Source organism: Pongo abelii, chromosome 14, assembly GCF_028885655.2.
Source record: "Pongo abelii isolate AG06213 chromosome 14, NHGRI_mPonAbe1-v2.0_pri, whole genome shotgun sequence".
In the NCBI taxonomy this organism is placed as follows: domain Eukaryota; kingdom Metazoa; phylum Chordata; class Mammalia; order Primates; family Hominidae; genus Pongo; species Pongo abelii.
The window spans coordinates 14,861,338-14,883,206 of NC_071999.2; positions in this window are offsets into that span (position 1 = coordinate 14,861,338).

Genomic DNA, 21,869 nt, shown 5'->3' on the forward strand with positions numbered 1-21,869 from the left:
CATTCCACGTTCCATTCCACATTGAATTCCACTTTCCATTCCACATTCCATTCCATTCCATTCCATTCCAAATTCCATTCCGCTTTGCATTCCACATTGCTTTGCACATTCCATTCCATTCCATTCCACGTTTCATTTCACGTTCCATTGCACATTCCATTCCATGATAAATTCCACGTTCCGTTCCATTCCATTGCACATTCCATTCCACCCTCCATTCCATTCCATTCCACGTTCCATTCCACTTTCCATTGTACATTGCATTCCAAGTTCCATTCCACCTTCCATTCCACTTTCCATTCCACATTCCATTCCAGGTTCCATTCCATTGCATTCCAAGTTCCATTCCACATTCAATTCCATTACATTCCACGTTCCATTCCACATTCCATTCCACATTCCATTCAACATTCCATTTCTTTGCATTTCACATTCCTTTCCATTCCATTCCACATTCATTTCCACATTCAACTCCTTTCCATTCCACATTCCATTGGACATTCCATTCCGTTCCTTTCCACATTCCTTTCCATTGCATTCCAATTTCCATTCTAATCCATTCCATTTTCCATTCCATAACATTCCCCATTCCATTCCATTCCATTCCATTTCACATTCTATTGCATTCCACATTCCATTCTCTTCCATTTCACATTCCACTCCATTCCATTCCATTCCACTCCATTCCTTTCCACATTCCGTTCCATTCCATTTCATTCCATTCCATTTCATTCCATTCCTCATTCTATTCCATTCCACATTCCATTCCATTCCACATTCCTTTCCACTGTATTCTATTCCATTCCATTCCACATTCCATTCCATGCCATTCCATTCCCCATTTCATTCCATTACACATTCCATTCCATTCCATACCGCATTCCATTCCATTCATTTAGTGCATTCCATTCCATTCCATTCCACATGCCACTATATTCGACATGCCATTCCACATTCCATTCCACGTTCCATTACACGTTCCATTCCATTCCATTCCACATTCCATTGCACTTTCCATTGCATGACATTCCATGTTCCATTCCACATTCCATTGCCCATGCCTCTCCCCATTCCATGCCACATTCAATTTCACTTTCCATTCCTCTTTCCATTCCAAGGTCCATTCCAATACATTCCACATTCCATTCCACATTCCATTCCACATTCCATTCCACAATCCATTCCGTTCCATTCTCTTCCATTCCACATTCTATTACAAATTCCATTCCTCATTCAATTTCATTCCATTCCACATTCCATTCCATTCCATTCCACATTCCATTCCACATTCCATTCCATTCAATTTCACATTCCATTCCAAATTCCATTCCATTCCATTCAACTTTCCATTCCACATTGCCTTGCATTACATTCCACATTCCATTCTGTTCCATTCCACTTTCCATTACATTCCATACCACATTCCATTCCACATTCCATTCCATTGAATTTCACATTGCCTTCCAAATTCCTTGCCATTCCATTCCACTTTCCTTTCCACATTGCCTTGCATTACATTCCACATTCCATTCCACATTCCAATCCAATCCATTCAATGTTCCATTTCAATTTCCTTTCCTCACTCCATTCCACATTCTATTTCACGTTCCATTCCAATCCATTACACGATCCACCCCACTTTCCATTCCATTCCATTCCACGTTCCATTCCACATTCCATTGCACATTCCATTCCACGTTCCATTCCATTCCACTCCAAGTTCCATTCCACATTTCGTTCCCTCCCTTTCCACGTTCCATTCTATTCCATTCCACGTTCCATTCCACTTTCCATTCCACATACCATTCCGCTTTCCATTCCACAATCCATTCCATTCAATTCCATTCCATTCCATTCCACGTTCCATTCCATGTTCCATTCCTCGTTGCATTCCATTCCACTCCAGGTTTCATTCTACATTACATTCCTTCCCTTTCCACGTTCCTTTCTGTTCCATTCTACGTTCCATTCCACTTTCCATTCCGCATTCCATTCCACATTCCATTCCACATTACGTTCCATTCCATTCCACATTCCTTTCCACTTTCCATTCCAAATTCCATTCCATTCCATTACTCATTCCATTCCACATTCCATTCCACATTCCATTCCAAATACCATTCCATTGCATTCCCCATTCCATTCCACATTCGATTCCAATCCATTCCAGATTGCATTCCGTTGCAGAACCCATTCCATTCAACATTCCATTCCATTCCATTTAAACTTTCCATTCCATTCCGTTCCGCATTCGATTTCACCTTCCATTGCATTCCAAATTCCATTCCACACTGCATTCAATTCCATTCCACATTCCATTCCCCAATCTGTTCCATTCCATTCCACCTTCCATTCCACGTTCTATTCCACGTTCCATTCCACGTTCCATTCCACATTCAATTAAACATTTCATTCCACATTCCATTCCATTCCATTCCACAATCCATTCCACTTTACATTCCACATTGCATTCCACATTCGATTCTCTTCCATTCCGCGCTCTATTACACGTTACATTCCACGTTCCATTCCATTCCATACCAAGTTCCATTCCACGTTCCATTCCATTCCACTCCACGTTCCATTCCATGTTCCATTCCATTCCATCCCACGTTCCATTCCCCTTACCATTCCATTCCATTCCACGTTCCATTACACATTCCATTGTACATTCCATTCTAAGTTCCATTCCACATTCCATTCCACTTTCCATTCCACATTCGATTCCAGGTTCCATTCCATTCCATTCCAAGCTCCATTCCACATTCTATTCCATTCCTTTTAACGTTCCATTCCACATTCCATTCCACGTTCCATTCCACATTCCATTGCACATCGCATTCTACGTTGCATTCCGTATTCCATGTTCCATTCCAGTTTCCATTCCATGTTCCATTCCATTCGATTCCATTCCACGTTCTATTCCAGGTTCCATTCAACTTTCAATTCCTCATTCCATTCCACATTCCCTTCTACATTCCATTGCAGTGCATTCCACATTCCATTCCGCATTCCATTCCATTCCTTTCCACATTCGATTCCACATTCCATTCCACATGCCATTCCACCTTTCATTCCATTCCATTCCACGTTCCATTCCTCATTACATTCCACACCCATTCCAAATTCCCTTCCGTTCCATTCCACATTCCTTTAAACTTTCCATTCTGCATTCCTTTCCATTGCATTCCATTCCACATCCCATTCCACTCCATTCCACATCCCATTCCACATTCCTTTCCACATTCCATTGCAAATTCCGTTTCATTGCATTCCCCATTCCATTCCACATTCCATTCCATTCCATTTCACATTGCTTTCCAAATTCCATCCCATTCCATTCCACTTTCCTTTCCACATTGCCTTGCATTACATTCCACATTCCATTCCACATTCCAATCCAATCCATTCAATGTTCCATTTCTAGTTCCTTTCCACAGTCCATTCCACAATCTATTTCACGTTCCATTCCACTCCATTACACGTTCCACCCCACTTTCCATTCCATTCCATTCCACGTTCCATTCCACATTCCATTGCACATTCCATTCCACGTTCCATTAAATTCCACTCCAAGTTCCATTCCACATTCCGTTCCCTCCCTTTCCACGTTCCATTCTATTCCGTTCCACGTTCCATTCCACTTTCCATTCCACATTCCATTCCACTTTCCATTCCACAATCCATTCCATTCAATTCCATTCCATTCCATTCCACGTTCCATTCCATGTTCCATTCCTCGTTGCATTCCATTCCACTCCAGGATCCATTCTACATTACATTCCTTCCCTTTCCACGTTCCTTTCCGTTCCATTCCACGTTCCATTCCACTTTCCATTCCGCATTCCATTCCACATTCCATTCCACATTACGTTCCATTCCATTCCACATTCCTTTCCACTTTCCATTCCAAATTCCATTCCATTCCATTACTCATTCCATTCCACATTCCATTCCACATTCCATTCCACATTCCATTCCAAATACCATTCCATTGCATTCCCCATTCCATTCCACATTCGATTCCAATCCATTCCAGATTGCATTCCGTTGCAGAACACATTCCATTCAACATTCCATTCCATTCCATTTAAACTTTCCATTCCATTCCGTTCCGCATTCGATTTCACCTTTCATTCCATGCCAAATTCCATTCCACACTGCATTCAATTCCATTCCACATTCCATTCCACAATCTGTTCCATTCCATTCCACCTTCCATTCCACGTTCCATTCCACGTTCCATTCCACGTTCCATTCCACATTCAATTAAACATTTCATTCCACATTCCATTCCATTCCATTCCACAATCCATTCCACTTTACATTCCACATTGCATTCCACATTCGATTCTATTCCGTTCCACGCTCTATTCTACCTTCCATTCCACGTTCCATTCCATTCCATGCCACGTTCCATTCCACGTTCCATTCCATTCCACTCCACGTTCCATTCCATGTTCCATTCCATTCCATTCCACGTTCCATTCCATGTTCCATTCCATTCCATTCCACGTTCCATTCCTCCTTCCATTCCATTCCATTCCACGTTCCATTACACATTCCATTGTACATTCCATTCTAAGTTCCATTCCACATTCCATTCCACTTTCCATTCCACATTCGATTCCAGGTTCCATTCCATTCCATTCCAAGCTCCATTCCACATTCTATTCCATTCCTTTTAATGTTCCATTCCACATTCCATTCCACGTTCCATTCCACATTCCATTGCACATCGCATTGTACGTTGCATTCCATATTCCATGTTCTATTCCACTTTCCATTCCACGTTCCATTCCATTCGATTCCATTCCACGTTCTATTCCAGGTTCCATTCAACTTTCAATTCCTCATTCCATTCCACATTCCCTTCTACATTCCATTGCAGTGCATTCCACATTCCATTCCGCATTCCATTCCATTCCTTTCCACATTCGATTCCACATTCCATTCCACATGCCATTCCACCGTTTATTCCATTCCATTCCACGTTCCATTCCGCATTACATTCCACACCCATTCCAAATTCCCTTCCGTTCCATTCCACATTCCTTTCCACTTTCCATTCCACATTCCTTTCCATTGCATTCCATTCCACATCCCATTCCACATTCCTTTCCACATTCCATTGCAAATTCCGTTTCATTGCATTCCCCATTCCATTCCATTCCATTTCACATTGTATTCCATTGCAGTCCACATTCCATTCATCATTGCCTTCCATTCCTTTTAAACTTTCCATTCCATTGTGTTCCACATTCGATTTCACCTTCCATTCCATTAGAAATTCCATTCCAAATTCCATTCCATTCCATTCCACTTTCCATTCCACATTTCGTTCAATTTCATTCCACGTTCCATTCCACGTCCCATTCCACATTGAATTCCACTTTCCATTCCACATTCCATTCCATTCCATTCCATTCCAAATTCCATTCCGCTTTGCATTCCACATTGCATTCCACATTCCATTCCATTCCATTCCACGTTTCATTTCACGTTCCATTCCACATTCCATTCCATGATAAATTCCACGTTCCGTTCCATTCCATTGCACATTCCATTCCACCCTCCATTCCATTCCATTCCACGTTCCATTCCACTTTCCATTGTACATTGCATTCCAAGTTCCATTCCACATTCCATTCCACTTTCCATTCCACATTCCATTCCAGGTTCCATTCCATTGCATTCCAAGTTCCATTCCACATTCAATTCCATTCCATTCCACGTTCCATTCCACATTCCATTCCACATTCCATTCAACATTCCATTTCTTTCCATTTCACATTCCTTTCCATTCCATTCCACATTCATTTCCACATTCAACTCCTTTCCATTCCACATTCCATTGGACATTCCATTCCATTCCTTTCCACATTCCTTTCCATTGCATTCCAATTTCCATTCTAATCTGTTCCATTTTCCATTCCATAACATTCCCCATTCCATTCCATTCCATTCCATTCCATTCCACATTCTATTGCATTCCACATTCCATTCTCTTCCATTTCACATTCCACTCCATTCCATTCCATTCCTTTCCACATTCCGTTCCATTCCATTTCATTCCATTCCATTTCATTCCATTCCTCATTCTATTCCATTCCACATTCCATTCCATTCCACATTCCATTCCACTGTATTCTATTCCATTCCATTCCACATTCCATTCCATGCCATTCCATTCCCCATTTCATTCCATTACACATTCCATTCCATTCCATACCGCATTCCATTCCATTCATTTAGTGCATTCCATTCCGTTCCATTCCACATGCCATTATATTCGACATTCCATTCCACATTCCATTCCACGTTCCATTACACGTTCCATTCCATTCCATTCCACATTCCATTGCACTTTCCATTGCATGACATTCCACGTTCCATTCCACATTCCATTGCCCATGCCTCTCCCCATTCCATGCCACATTCAATTTCACTTTCCATTCCTCTTTCCATTCCAAGTTCCATTCCAATACATTCCACATTAAATTCCACATTCCATTTCACATTCCATTCCACAATCCATTCCGTTACATTCTCTTCCATTCCACATTCTATTACAAATTCCATTCCTCATTCAATTTCATTCCATTCCACATTCCATTCCATTCCATTCCACATTCCATTTCACATTTCATTCCATGTGGCATTCCACATTCCATTCCACATTCCATTCTAATTTCCATTCAAGATTCCATTCCATGTTCCACTCCATTCCATTCCACTTTCAGTTGCACATTCCATTCCATTCCATTAAACTTTCTATTCCACATTCCATTCCGTTTTATTCCACATTCCATTCCATTCCATTCCACATTCCATTCCACATTCCATTCCATTCAATTTCACATTCCATTCCAAATTCCATTCCATTCCATTCAACTTTCCATTCCACATTGCCTCGCATTACATTCCACATTCCATTCTGTTCCATTCCACTTTAAATTACATTCCATACCACATTCCATTCCACATTCCATTCCATTGAATTTCACATTGCCTTCCAAATTCCTTGCCATTACATTCCACTTTCCTTTCCACATTGCCTTGCATTACATTCCACATTCCATTCCACATTCCAATCCAATCCATTCAATGTTCCATTTCAAGTTCCTTTCCACAGTCCATTCAACATTCTATTTCACGTTCCATTCCACTCCATTACACGTTCCACCCCACTTTCCATTCCATTCCATTCCACGTTCCATTCCACATTCCATTGCACATTCCATTCCACGTTCCATTCCATTCCACTCCAAGTTCCATTCCACATTCCGATCCCTCCCTTTCCACGTTCCATTCTATTCCATTCCACGTTCCATTCCACTTTCCATTCCACATACCATTCCACTTTCCATTCCACAATCCATTCCATTCATTTCCATTCCATTCCATTCCACGTTCCATTCCATGTTCCATTCCTCGTTGCATTCCATTCCAATCCAGGTTCCATTCTACATTACATTCCTTCCTTTTCCACGTTCCTTTCCATTCCATTCTACGTTCCATTCCACTTTCCATTCCGCATTCCATTCCACATTCCATTCCACATTACTTTCCATTCCATTCCACATTCCTTTCCACTTTCCATTCCAAATTCCATTCCATTCCATTACTCATTCCATTCCACATTCCATTCCACATTCCATTCCAAATACCATTCCATTGCATTCCCCATTCCATTCCACATTCGATTCCAATCCATTCCAGATTGCATTCCGTTGCAGAACCCATTCCATTCAACATTCCATTCCATTCCATTGAAACTTTCCATTCCATTCCGTTCCGCATTCGATTTCACCTTCCATTCCATTCCATTCCAAATTCCATTCCACACTGCATTCAGTTCCATTCCACATTCCATTCCCCAATCTGTTCCATTCCATTCCACCTCCCATTCCATGTTCCATTCCACGTTCCATTCCACGTTCCTTTCCACATTCAATTAAACATTTCATTCCACATTCCATTCCATTCCATTCCACAATCCATTCCACTTTACATTCCACATTGCATTCCACATTCGATTCTCTTCCATTCCGCGCTCTATTCCACGTTCCATTCCACGTTCCATTCCATTCCATACCAAGTTCCATTCCACGTTCCATTCCATTCCACTCCACGTTCCATTCCATGTTCCATTCCATTCCATTCCACGTTCCATTCCCCTTTCCATTCCATTCCATTCCACGTTCCATTACACATTCCATTGTACATTCCATTCTAAGTTCCATTCCACATTCCATTCCACTTTCCATTCCACATTCGATTCCAGGTTCCATTCCATTCCATTCCAAGCTCCATTCCACATCCTATTCCATTCCTTTTAACGTTCCATTCCACATTCCATTCCACGATCCATTCCACATTCCATTGCACATCGCATTCTACATTGCATTCCGTATTCCATGTTCCATTCCACTTTCCATTCCACGTTCCATTCCATTCGATTCCATTCCACGTTCTATTCCAGTTTCCATTCAACTTTCAATTCCTCATTCCATTCCACATTCCCTTCTACATTCCATTGCAGTGCATTCCACATTCCATTCCGCATTCCATTCCATTCCTTTCCACATTCGATTCCACATTCCATTCCACATTCCATTCCACCTTTCATTCCATTCCATACCACGTTCCATTCCGCATTACATTCCACACCCATTCCAAATTCCCTTCCGTTCCATTCCACATTCCTTTAAACTTTCCATTCCGCATTCCTTTCCATTGCATTCCATTCCACATCCCATTCCACATTCCTTTCCACATTCCATTGCAAATTCCGTTTCATTGCATTCCCCATTCCATTCCACATTCCATTCCATTGAATTTCACATTGCTTTCCAAATTCCATCCCATTCCATTCCGCTTTCCTTTCCACATTGCCTTGCATTACATTCCACATTCCATTCCACATTCCAATCCAATCCATTCAATGTTCCATTTCAAGTTCCTTTCCTCAGTCCATTCCACATTCTATTTCACATTCCATTCCACTCCATTACACGTTCCACCCCACTTTCCATTCCATTCCATTCCACGTTACATTCCACATTCCATTGCACATTCCATTCCACGTTCCATTCCATTCCACTCCAAGTTCCATTCCACATTCCGTTCCCTCCCTTTCCACGTTCCATTCTATTCCATTCCACGTTCCATTCCACTTTCCATTCCACATTCCATTCCACTTTCCATTCCACAATCCATTCCATTCAATTCCATTCCATTCCATTCCACGTTCCATTCCATGTTCCATTCCTCGTTGCATTCCATTCCACTCCAGGTTCCATTCTACATTACATTCCTTCCCTTTCCACGTTCCTTTCCGTTCCATTCCACGTTCCATTCCACTTTCCATTCCGCATTCCATTCCACATTCCATTCCACATTATGTTCCATTCCATTCCACATTCCTTTCCACTTTCCATTCCAAATTCCATCCATTCCATTACTCATTCCATTCCACATTCCATTCCACATTCCATTCCAAATACCGTTCCATTGCATTCCCCATTCCATTCCACATTCGATTCCAATCCATTCCAGATTGCATTCCGTTGCAGAACACATTCCATTCAACATTCCATTCCATTCCATTTAAACTTTCCATTCCATTCCGTTCCGCATTCGATTTCACCTTTCATTCCATTCCAAATTCCATTCCACACTGCATTCAATTCCATTCCACCTTCCATTCCACAATGTGTTCTATTCCATTCCACCTTCCATTCCACGTTCCATTCCACGTTCCATTTCACGTTCCATTCCACATTCAATTAAACATTTCATTCCACATTCCATTCCATTCCATTCCACAATCCATTCCACTTTACATTCCACATTGCATTCCACATTCGATTCTATTCCATTCCGCGCTCTATTCTACGTTCCATTCCACGTTCCATTCCATTCCATGCCACGTTCCATTCCACGTTCCATTCCATTCCACTCCACGTTCCATTCCATGTTCCATTCCATTCCATTCCACGTTCCATTCCATGTTCCATTCCATTCCATTCCACGTTCCATTCCTCCTTCCATTCCATTCCATTCCACGTTCCATTACACATTCCATTGTACATTCCATTCTAAGTTCCATTCCACATTCCATTCCACTTTCCATTCCACATTCGATTCCAGGTTCCATTCCATTCCATTCCAAGCTCCATTCCACATTCTATTCCATTCCTTTTAAGGTTCCATTCCACATTCCATTCCACGTTCCATTCCACATTCCATTGCACATCGCATTCTACGTTGCATTCCATATTCTATGTTCCATTCCACTTTCCATTCCACGTTCCATTCCATTCGATTCCATTCCACGTTCTATTCCAGGTTCCATTCAAATTTCAATTCCTCATTCCATTCCACATTCCCTTCTACATTCCATTGCAGTGCATTCCACATTCCATTCCGCATTCCATTCCATTCCTTTCCACATTCGATTCCACATTCCATTCCACATTCCATTCCACCTTTCATTCCATTCCATTCCACGTTCCATTCCACATTTCATTCCATTCCATTCCACGTTCCATTCCGCATTACATTCCACACCCATTCCAAATTCCCTTCCGTTCCATTCCACATTCCTTTCCACTTTCCATTCCACATTCCTTTCCATTGCATTCCATTCCACATCCCATTCCACATTCCTTTCCACATTCCATTGCAAATTCCGTTTCATTGCAATCCCCATTCCATTCCACATTCCATTCCATTCCATTTCACATTACATTCTATTGCCGTCCACATTCCATTCATCATTGCCTTCCATTCCTTTTAAACTTTCCATTCCATTTTGTTCCACATTCGATTTCACCTGCCATTCCATTAGAAATTCCATTCCAAATTCCATTCCATTCCATTCCGCTTTCCATTCCACATTTCGTTCAATTTCATTCAACGTTCCATTCCACGTTCCATTCCACATTGAATTCCACTTTCCATTCCACTTTCCATTCCATTCCATTGCATTCCAAATTCCATTCCGCTTTGCATTCCACATTGCATTCCACATTCCATTCCATTCCATTCGACGTTTCATTTCACGTTCCATTCCACATTCCATTCCATGATAAATTCCACGTTCCGTTCCATTCCATTGCACATTCCATTCCACCCTCCATTCCATTCCATTCCACGTTCCATTCCACTTTCCATTGTACATTGCATTCCAAGTTCCATTCCACATTCCATTCCACTTGCCATTCCACTTTCCATTCCAGGTTCCATTCCATTGCATTCCAAGTTCCATTCCACATTCAATTCCATTACTTTCCATGTTCCATTCCACATTCCATTCCACGTTCCATTCAACATTCCATTTCTTTCCATTTCACATTCCTTTCCATTCCATTCCACATTCATTTCCACATTCAACTCCTTTCCATTCCACATTCCATTGGACATTCCATTCCATTCCTTTCCACATTCCTTTCCATTGCATTCCAATTTCCATTCTAATCCATTCCATTTTCCATTCCATAACATTCCCCATTCCATTCCATTCCATTCCATTCCACATTCTATTGCATTCCACATTCCATTCTCTTCCCCATTTCACATTCCACTCCATTCCATTCCATTCCTTTCCACATTCCGTTCCATTCCACTTCATTCCATTCCATTTCATTCCATTCCTCATTCTATTCCATTCCACATTCCATTCCATTCCACATTCCATTCCACTGTACTCTATTCCATTCCATTCCACATTCCATTCCATGCCATTCCATTCCCCATTTCATTCCATTACACATTCCATTCCATTATATACCGCATTCCATTCCATTCATTTAGTGCATTCCATTCCATTCCATTCCACATGCCATTATATTCGACATTCCATTCCACATTCCATTCCACGTTCCATTACACGTTCCATTCCATTCCATTCCACATTCCATTCCACTTTCCATTGCATGACATTCCACTTTCCATTCCACATTCCATTGCCCATGCCTCTCCCCGTTCCATGCCACATTCAATTTCACTTTCCATTCCTCTTTCCATTCCAAGGTCCATTCCAATACATTCCACATTCCATTCCACATTCTATTCCACATTCCATTCCACAATCCATTCCGTTCCATTCTCTTCCATTCCACATTCTATTACAAATTCCATTCCTCATTCAATTTCATTCCATTCCACATTCCATTTCATTCCATTCCACATTCCATTTCACATTTCATTAAATGTTGCATTCCACATTCCATTCCACATTCCACTCTAATTTCCATTCAAAATTCCATTCCACGTTCCACTCCATTCCATTCCACGTTCAGTTGCACATTCCATTCCATTCCATTAAACTTTCTATTCCACATTCCGTTCCGTTCCATTCCACATTCCATTCCATTCCATTCCACATTCCATTCCACATTCCATTCCATTCAATTTCGCATTCCATTCCAAATTCCATTCCATTCCATTCAACTTTCCATTCCACATTGCCTTGCATTACATTCCACATTCCATTCTGTTCCATTCCACTTTCCATTACATTCCATACCACATTCCATTCCACATTCCATTCCATTGAATTTCACATTGCCTTCCAAATTCCTTGCCATTCCATTCCACTTTCCTTTCCACATTGCCTTGCATTACATTCCACATTCCATTCCACATTCCAATCCAATCCATTCAATGTTCCATTTCAAGTTCCTTTCCTCAGTCCATTCCACATTCTATTTCACGTTCCATTCCACTCCATTACACGTTCCACCCCACTTTCCATTCCATTCCATTCCACGTTCCATTCCACATTCCATTGCACATTCCATTCCACGTTCCATTCCATTCCACTCCAAGTTCCATTCCACATTCCGTTCCCTCCCTTTCCACGTTCCATTCTATTCCATTCCACGTTCCATTCCACTTTCCATTCCACATACCATTCCACTTTCCATTCCACAATCCGTTCCATTCAATTCCATTCCATTCCATTCCACGTTCCATTCCATGTTCCATTCCTCGTTGCATTCCATTCCAATCCAGGTTCCATTCTACATTACATTCCTTCCCTTTCCACGTTCCTTTCCGTTCCATTCCACGTTCCATTCCACTTTCCATTCCGCATTCCATTCCACATTCCATTCCACATTACGTTCCATTCCATTCCACATTCCTTTCCACTTTCCATTCCAAATTCCATTCCATTCCATTACTCATTCCATTCCACATTCCATTCCACATTCCATTCCAAATACCATTCCATTGCATTCCCCATTCCATTCCACATTCGATTCCAATCCATTCCAGATTGCATTCCGTTGCAGAACCCATTCCATTCAACATTCCATTCCATTCCATTGAAACTTTCCATTCCATTCCGTTCCGCATTCGATTTCACCTTCCATTCCATTCCATTCCAAATTCCATTCCACACTGCATTCAGTTCCATTCCACATTCCATTCCCCAATCTGTTCCATTCCATTCCACCTCCCATTCCATGTTCCATTCCACGTTCCATTCCACGTTCCTTTCCACATTCAATTAAACATTTCATTCCACATTCCATTCCATTCCATTCCACAATCCATTCCACTTTACATTCCACATTGCATTCCACATTCGATTCTCTTCCATTCCGCGCTCTATTCCACGTTCCATTCCACGTTCCATTCCATTCCATACCAAGTTCCATTCCACGTTCCATTCCATTCCACTCCACGTTCCATTCCATGTTCCATTCCATTCCATTCCACGTTCCATTCCCCTTTCCATTCCATTCCATTCCACGTTCCATTACACATTCCATTGTACATTCCATTCTAAGTTCCATTCCACATTCCATTCCACTTTCCATTCCACATTCGATTCCAGGTTCCATTCCATTCCATTCCAAGCTCCATTCCACATCCTATTCCATTCCTTTTAACGTTCCATTCCACATTCCATTCCACGATCCATTCCACATTCCATTGCACATCGCATTCTACATTGCATTCCGTATTCCATGTTCCATTCCACTTTCCATTCCACGTTCCATTCCATTCGATTCCATTCCACGTTCTATTCCAGGTTCCATTCAACTTTCAATTCCTCATTCCATTCCACATTCCCTTCTACATTCCATTGCAGTGCATTCCACATTCCATTCCGCATTCCATTCCATTCCTTTCCACATTCGATTCCACATTCCATTCCACATTCCATTCCACCTTTCATTCCATTCCATACCACGTTCCATTCTGCATTACATTCCACACCCATTCCAAATTCCCTTCCGTTCCATTCCACATTCCTTTAAACTTTCCATTCCGCATTCCTTTCCATTGCATTCCATTCCACATCCCATTCCACATTCCTTTCCACATTCCATTGCAAATTCCGTTTCATTGCATTCCCCATTCCATTCCACATTCCATTCCATTGAATTTCACATTGCTTTCCAAATTCCATCCCATTCCATTCCGCTTTCCTTTCCACATTGCCTTGCATTACATTCCACATTCCATTCCACATTCCAATCCAATCCATTCAATGTTCCATTTCAAGTTCCTTTCCTCAGTCCATTCCACATTCTATTTCACATTCCATTCCACTCCATTACACGTTCCACCCCACTTTCCATTCCATTCCATTCCACGTTACATTCCACATTCCATTGCACATTCCATTCCACGTTCCATTCCATTCCACTCCAAGTTCCATTCCACATTCCGTTCCCTCCCTTTCCACGTTCCATTCTATTCCATTCCACGTTCCATTCCACTTTCCATTCCACATTCCATTCCACTTTCCATTCCACAATCCATTCCATTCAATTCCATTCCATTCCATTCCACGTTCCATTCCATGTTCCATTCCTCGTTGCATTCCATTCCACTCCAGGTTCCATTCTACATTACATTCCTTCCCTTTCCACGTTCCTTTCCGTTCCATTCCACGTTCCATTCCACTTTCCATTCCGCATTCCATTCCACATTCCATTCCACATTATGTTCCATTCCATTCCACATTCCTTTCCACTTTCCATTCCAAATTCCATCCATTCCATTACTCATTCCATTCCACATTCCATTCCACATTCCATTCCAAATACCATTCCATTGCATTCCCCATTCCATTCCACATTCGATTCCAATCCATTCCAGATTGCATTCCGTTGCAGAACACATTCCATTCAACATTCCATTCCATTCCATTTAAACTTTCCATTCCATTCCGTTCCGCATTCGATTTCACCTTTCATTCCATTCCAAATTCCATTCCACACTGCATTCAATTCCATTCCACCTTCCATTCCACAATGTGTTCTATTCCATTCCACCTTCCATTCCACGTTCCATTCCACGTTCCATTTCACGTTCCATTCCACATTCAATTAAACATTTCATTCCACATTCCATTCCATTCCATTCCACAATCCATTCCACTTTACATTCCACATTGCATTCCACATTCGATTCTATTCCATTCCGCGCTCTATTCTACGTTCCATTCCACGTTCCATTCCATTCCATGCCACGTTCCATTCCACGTTCCATTCCATTCCACTCCACGTTCCATTCCATGTTCCATTCCATTCCATTCCACGTTCCATTCCATGTTCCATTCCATTCCATTCCACGTTCCATTCCTCCTTCCATTCCATTCCATTCCACGTTCCATTACACATTCCATTGTACATTCCATTCTAAGTTCCATTCCACATTCCATTCCACTTTCCATTCCACATTCGATTCCAGGTTCCATTCCATTCCATTCCAAGCTCCATTCCACATTCTATTCCATTCCTTTTAAGGTTCCATTCCACATTCCATTCCACGTTCCATTCCACATTCCATTGCACATCGCATTCTACGTTGCATTCCATATTCTATGTTCCATTCCACTTTCCATTCCACGTTCCATTCCATTCGATTCCATTCCACGTTCTATTCCAGGTTCCATTCAAATTTCAATTCCTCATTCCATTCCACATTCCCTTCTACATTCCATTGCAGTGCATTCCACATTCCATTCCGCATTCCATTCCATTCCTTTCCACATTCGATTCCACATTCCATTCCACATTCCATTCCACCTTTCATTCCATTCCATTCCACGTTCCATTCCACATTTCATTCCATTCCATTCCACGTTCCATTCCGCATTACATTCCACACCCATTCCAAATTCCCTTCCGTTCCATTCCACATTCCTTTCCACTTTCCATTCCACATTCCTTTCCATTGCATTCCATTCCACATCCCATTCCACATTCCTTTCCACATTCCATTGCAAATTCCGTTTCATTGCAATCCCCATTCCATTCCACATTCCATTCCATTCCATTTCACATTACATTCTATTGCCGTCCACATTCCATTCATCATTGCCTTCCATTCCTTTTAAACTTTCCATTCCATTTTGTTCCACATTCGATTTCACCTGCCATTCCATTAGAAATTCCATTCCAAATTCCATTCCATTCCATTCCGCTTTCCATTCCACATTTCGTTCAATTTCATTCAACGTTCCATTCCACGTTCCATTCCACATTGAATTCCACTTTCCATTCCACTTTCCATTCCATTCCATTGCATTCCAAATTCCATTCCGCTTTGCATTCCACATTGCATTCCACATTCCATTCCATTCCATTCGACGTTTCATTTCACGTTCCATTCCACATTCCATTCCATGATAAATTCCACGTTCCGTTCCATTCCATTGCACATTCCATTCCACCCTCCATTCCATTCCATTCCACGTTCCATTCCACTTTCCATTGTACATTGCATTCCAAGTTCCATTCCACATTCCATTCCACTTGCCATTCCACTTTCCATTCCAGGTTCCATTCCATTGCATTCCAAGTTCCATTCCACATTCAATTCCATTACTTTCCATGTTCCATTCCACATTCCATTCCACGTTCCATTCAACATTCCATTTCTTTCCATTTCACATTCCTTTCCATTCCATTCCACATTCATTTCCACATTCAACTCCTTTCCATTCCACATTCCATTGGACATTCCATTCCATTCCTTTCCACATTCCTTTCCATTGCATTCCAATTTCCATTCTAATCCATTCCATTTTCCATTCCATAACATTCCCCATTCCATTCCATTCCATTCCATTCCACATTCTATTGCATTCCACATTCCATTCTCTTCCCCATTTCACATTCCACTCCATTCCATTCCATTCCTTTCCACATTCCGTTCCATTCCACTTCATTCCATTCCATTTCATTCCATTCCTCATTCTATTCCATTCCACATTCCATTCCATTCCACATTCCATTCCACTGTACTCTATTCCATTCCATTCCACATTCCATTCCATGCCATTCCATTCCCCATTTCATTCCATTACACATTCCATTCCATTATATACCGCATTCCATTCCATTCATTTAGTGCATTCCATTCCATTCCATTCCACATGCCATTATATTCGACATTCCATTCCACATTCCATTCCACGTTCCATTACACGTTCCATTCCATTCCATTCCACATTCCATTCCACTTTCCATTGCATGACATTCCACTTTCCATTCCACATTCCATTGCCCATGCCTCTCCCCGTTCCATGCCACATTCAATTTCACTTTCCATTCCTCTTTCCATTCCAAGGTCCATTCCAATACATTCCACATTCCATTCCACATTCTATTCCACATTCCATTCCACAATCCATTCCGTTCCATTCTCTTCCATTCCACATTCTATTACAAATTCCATTCCTCATTCAATTTCATTCCATTCCACATTCCATTTCATTCCATTCCACATTCCATTTCACATTTCATTAAATGTTGCATTCCACATTCCATTCCACATTCCACTCTAATTTCCATTCAAAATTCCATTCCACGTTCCACTCCATTCCATTCCACGTTCAGTTGCACATTCCATTCCATTCCATTAAACTTTCTATTCCACATTCCGTTCCGTTCCATTCCACATTCCATTCCATTCCATTCCACATTCCATTCCACATTCCATTCCATTCAATTTCGCATTCCATTCCAAATTCCATTCCATTCCATTCAACTTTCCATTCCACATTGCCTTGCATTACATTCCACATTCCATTCTGTTCCATTCCACTTTCCATTACATTCCATACCACATTCCATTCCACATTCCATTCCATTGAATTTCACATTGCCTTCCAAATTCCTTGCCATTCCATTCCACTTTCCTTTCCACATTGCCTTGCATTACATTCCACATTCCATTCCACATTCCAATCCAATCCATTCAATGTTCCATTTCAAGTTCCTTTCCTCAGTCCATTCCACATTCTATTTCACGTTCCATTCCACTCCATTACACGTTCCACCCCACTTTCCATTCCATTCCATTCCACGTTCCATTCCACATTCCATTGCACATTCCATTCCACGTTCCATTCCATTCCACTCCAAGTTCCATTCCACATTCCGTTCCCTCCCTTTCCACGTTCCATTCTATTCCATTCCACGTTCCATTCCACTTTCCATTCCACATACCATTCCACTTTCCATTCCACAATCCGTTCCATTCAATTCCATTCCATTCCATTCCACGTTCCATTCCATGTTCCATTCCTCGTTGCATTCCATTCCACTCCAGGTTCCATTCTACATTACATTCCTTCCCTTTCCACGTTCCTTTCCGTTCCATTCCACGTTCCATTCCACTTTCCATTCCGCATTCCATTCCACATTCCATTCCACATTACGTTCCATTCCATTCCACATTCCTTTCCACTTTCCATTCCAAATTCCATTCCATTCCATTACTCATTCCATTCCACATTCCATTCCACATTCCATTCCAAATACCATTCCATTGCATTCCCCATTCCATTCCACATTCGATTCCAATCCATTCCAGATTGCATTCCGTTGCAGAACCCATTCCATTCAACATTCCATTCCATTCCATTGAAACTTTCCATTCCATTCCGTTCCGCATTCGATTTCACCTTCCATTCCATTCCAAATTCCATTCCACACTGCATTCAATTCCATTCCACATTCCATTCCCCAATCTGTTCCATTCCATTCCCCCTTCCATTCCATGTTACATTCCACGTTCCATTCCACGTTCCATTCCACATTCAATTAAACATTTCATTCCACATTCCATTCCATTCCATTCCACAATCCATTCCACTTTACATTCCACATTGCATTCCACATTCGATTCTCTTCCATTCCGCGCTCTATTCCACGTTCCATTCCACGTTCCATTCCATTCCATACCAAGTTCCATTCCACGTTCCATTCCATTCCACTCCACGTTCCATTCCATGTTCCATTCCATTCCATTCCACGTTCCATTCCCCTTTCCATTCCATTCCATTCCACGTTCCATTACACATTCCATTGTACATTCCATTCTAAGCTCCATTCCACATTCCATTCCACTTTCCATTCCACATTCGATTCCAGGTTCGATTCCATTCCATTCCAAGCTCCATTCCACATTCTATTCCATTCCTTTTAACGTTCCATTCCACATTCCATTCCACGTTCCATTCCACATTCCATTGCACATCGCATTCTACGTTGCATTCCGTATTCCATGTTCCATTCCACTTTCCATTCCACGTTCCATTCCATTCGATTCCATTCCACGTTCTATTCCAGGTTCCATTCAACTTTCAATTCCTCATTCCATTCCACATTCCCTTCTACATTCCATTGCAGTGCATTCCACATTCCATTCCGCATTCCATTCCATTCCTTTCCACATTCGATTCCACATTCCATTCCACATGCCATTCCACCTTTCATTCCATTCCATTCCACGTTCCATTCCGCATTACATTCCACACCCATTCCAAATTCCCTTCCGTTCCATTCCACATTCCTTTAAACTTTCCATTCCGCATTCCTTTCCATTGCATTCCATTCCACATCCCATTCCACATTCCTTTCCACATTCCATTGCAAATTCCGTTTCATTGCATTCCCCATTCCATTCCACATTCCATTCCATTGAATTTCACATTGCTTTCCAAATTCCATCCCATTCCATTCCACTTTCCTTTCCACATTGCCTTGCATTACATTCCACATTCCATTCCACATTCCAATCCAATCCATTCAATGTTCCATTTCTAGTTCCTTTCCACAGTCCATTCCACATTCTATTTCACGTTCCATTCCACTCCATTACACGTTCCACCCCACTTTCCATTCCATTCCATTCCACGTTCCATTCCACATTCCATTGCACATTCCATTCCACGTTCCATTCCATTCCACTCCAAGTTCCATTCCACATTCCGTTCCCTCCCTTTCCACGTTCCATTCGATTCCATTCCACGTTCCATTCCACTTTCCATTCCACATTCCATTCCACTTTCCATTCCACAATCCATTCCATTCAATTCCATTCCATTCCATTCCACGTTCCATTCCATGTTCCATTCCTCGTTGCATTCCATTCCACTCCAGGTTCCATTCTACATTACATTCCTTCCCTTTCCACGTTCCTTTCCGTTCCATTCCACGTTCCATTCCACTTTCCATTCCGCATTCCATTCCACATTCCATTCCACATTACGTTCCGTTCCATTCCACATTCCTTTCCACTCTCCATTCCAAATTCCATTCCATTCCATTACTCATTCCATTCCACATTCCATTCCACATTCCATTCCAAATACCATTCCATTGCATTCCCCATTCCATTCCACATTCGATTCCAATCCATTCCAGATTGCATTCCGTTGCAGAACACATTCCATTCAACATTCCATTCCATTCCATTTAAACTTTCCATTCCATTCCGTTCCGCATTCGATTTCACCTTTCATTCCATTCCAAATTCCATTCCACACTGCATTCAATTCCATTCCACATTCCATTCCCCAATCTGTTCCATTCCATTCCACCTTCCATTCCACGTTCCATTCCACGTTCCATTCCACGTTCCATTCCCCATTCAATTAAACATTTCATTCCACATTCCATTCCATTCCATTCCACAATCCATTCCACTTTACATTCCACATTGCATTCCACATTCGATTCTATTCCATTCCGCGCTCTATTCTACGTTCCATTCCACGTTCCATTCCATTCCATGCCACGTTCCATTCCACGTTCCATTCCATTCCACTCCACGTTCCATTCCATGTTCCATTCCATTCCATTCCACGTTCCATTCCATGTTCCATTCCATTCCATTCCACGTTCCATTCCTCCTTCCATTCCATTCCATTCCACGTTCCATTACACATTCCATTGTACATTCCATTCCAAGCTCCATTCCACATTCCATTCCACTTTCCATTCCACATTCGATTCCAGGTTCCATTACACTCCATTCCAAGCTCCATTCCACATTCTATTCCATTCCTTTTAATGTTCCATTCCACATTCCATTCCACGTTCCATTCCACATTCCATTGCACATCGCATTCTACGTTGCATTCCGTATTCCATGTTCCATTCCACTTTCCATTCCACGTTCCATTCCATTCGATTCCATTCCACTTTCTATTCCAGGTTCCATTCAACTTTCAATTCCTCATTCCATTCCACATTCCCTTCTACATTCCATTGCAGTGCATTAAACATTCAATTCTGCATTCCATTCCATTGCTTTCCACATTCGATTCCACATTCCATTCCACATGCCATTCCACCTTTCATTCCATTCCATTCCACGTTCCATTCCGCATTACATTCCACACCCATTCCAAATTCCTTTCCGTTCCATTCCACATTCCTTTCCACTTTCCATTCCACATTCCTTTCCATTGCATTCCATTCCACATCCCATTCCACATTCCTTTCCACATTCCATTGCAAATTCCGTTTCATTGCATTCCCCATTCCATTCCATTCCATTTCACATTGTATTCCATTGCAGTCCACATTCCATTCATCATTGCC